The sequence below is a fragment of the Penaeus japonicus genome, unplaced genomic scaffold (assembly GCF_977035675.1).
Source record: "Penaeus japonicus unplaced genomic scaffold, GWHDUDI00000001_assembly GWHDUDI00000012, whole genome shotgun sequence".
Lineage (NCBI taxonomy): Eukaryota > Metazoa > Arthropoda > Malacostraca > Decapoda > Penaeidae > Penaeus > Penaeus japonicus.
This window is the reverse complement of record NW_028234414.1, coordinates 6,452,066-6,454,569: the sequence shown is the minus strand read 5'-3', so window position 1 is coordinate 6,454,569 and position 2,504 is coordinate 6,452,066.

Below are 2,504 nucleotides of genomic sequence, written 5' to 3'. Positions count from 1 at the left end.
GAGAGAGAGAGAGAGAGAGGAGAAGAGAGAGAGAGAGAGAGAGAGAGAGAGAGAGGGGAGTGAGAGAGAGAGAGAGAGAGAGAGAGAGAGAGAGAGAGAGGGAGGGGAGGAGGAGAGAGAGAGAGAAAGAGAGAGGTCGGGGGAGAGAGAGAGAGAAAGAGAGAGAGAGAGAGAGGAGAGAGAAGAGAAGAGAAGAGAAGAGAAGAGAAGAGAAGAGAAGAGAGGAGAGAGAGAGAGAGAGAGAGAGAGAGAGAGAGAGAGAGAGAGAGAGAGAGAGAGAGAGAGAGAGAGAGAGAGAGAGAGAGAGAGAGAGAGAGAGAGAGAGAGAGAAAGAGGGAGAGAAAGAGATAGAGAGAGATAGAGAGAGAGAGAGGAAAAAGGAAAAAACAGAACCACGGAGCGAGTGAACAAAAACAGACATGGAGGATAAGGATCAGAAGAATAAGGAGGCAGGAAGGGGACTGAACAGACGTAAGATTAAGGGCTACACGTGTAGTCGTCCAGTAGCAGTTAATTAAGTCAGTCAGTCAGTCAGTAGCAGTAAAGTCAGTGAGTCAGCAGAAGTAACAAAAATAACCCGAATCCAGTTTGGAAACAAGTCCAAAGCAATGAGATGAGCTGGTCCCAACTGGCGTGGCTCCAAAACAGCACTTACGGCGCACTGAGCTCCAGACCCGATTGCTTTATCTCCAAATCTTTCCAACTGAAGGTGTAGTCCTGTCAGGGTGGATCTCACACGTATCCCAAAATAGAATTGAATAGATTGAATTAATTTGATTCCTTTACCATTCTATTGTCAATAGCTCATTATTATTATTACTATTACTAATATTATTAATATCATTATCCTTATTATTATGGTTATCATTATTATGATTGTTATCATTATTATGATTGTTATCATGATCATCATTATTGTTGTTGTTATCATTATCATTATCTTTATTACCCTTATCATTATTGTTCTTGTTATTATTGTTATCGCTACTGTTATCATTACCATCATTGTTATCATTGGTGTTATTATTACTATCATTCTATCATTATCATTTTCATTATTATTACTGTTCTCTATCATCATCATCATCACCATCATCATCATCTTCATGGTTATTATTATTTTAATAATTATCATTATTATTATTGGCATTACTATAATCTCATTATTATCGTCATATACACACATATACATATATATATATGTATATATATATATGTATATATATATATATACTTATATATACATATATATATAAGTATATATATATATATTTATATATACATATATATGTATATATATATATATATATATATATATATATATATATATATATATATATAAACACACAAAGAAGAATAGATTAAACAAGTGGATAAACAGAAAAATATCTAAAAACAAGATAGACAGAAGTGATCACGGAGGAAGCTTAATATCCGTCTTAGCGTAGCACGTTCTTGGCCCAAAGAAAATGAGAAAAAGGGGAGACAAAACAAAGCGTAAAGATGGTGACAAAATAAAAAGTGTTTGAATAACGGGGTCTTTGAGCGACAGATGGTTAACCGCTGCGACACGTGCCTTTGTGGGAAGGGGCGGGGGCGGGGGGTGGGGGTGGGGGGTGAATGAGATAGAGAAGGACGAAGCAAGGGAAAAGAATATGAATGAAATAGAGGGAGAGGGAGAAGGAAAAGAGAGATGCATGGAGAGAGAGAAACAGAGAGAGAGAGAGAGAGATAGAAAGAGAGATAGATAGATAGATAGAGAGAGAGAGAGAGAGAGAGAGAGGAGAGAGAGAGAGAGAGAGAGAGAGAGAGAGAGAGAGAGAGAGAGAGAGAGAGAGAGAGAGAGAGAGAGAGAGAGAGAGAGAGAGAGAGAGAGAGAGAGAGAGAGAGAGAGAGAGCTGAGCGGTTAGCCAAAAGCCAAAATGGCTCTATAATAAATACAAACACGAACACGAACGTCCGGCATTAAAGGTGCACGCGCGCCCGACGATAACGCCATGCACAGAACCATATTAGTCATCACACAAGGGTCCGTAAGGGCTTGCGTGCGGGGACGTGGTTGAAAATAAGGGATACTTCGATGTTTCGGTTTCTTAAAAGAAAAAATTATTGGTTGGTTAGTTCCGAAAAGAAATACACATTATGAAGACAGAATCTACAAGCCTTCCCTCGCACAGTAATACTTAAATTTGATATTCGCGCAAAAGAATTTTCTCTTTTGATCAACCCCAAAACCCTCGTAAACCCAACACCTCGTTCCATCTGTCTTTATTCGCCAGGACTTTTTTTATTCCTCGTAAACCCAGGGTGGTCCTACGCCTCACTTACGACCAAGCTTCTCACTCCGGCAAAGCAGTGTGAGCTGTTTCATCCCCGCTGATCCTTACAACAGCAACAGTAGAGATATCAACACTCGCGGACCTGCTAAGTTACTGACTGCGCAGTGGACTAGACGGGAGAGATTTGGCTTGCGAGGGAACGCGTCGAGGGGCGTTTGGGGATGG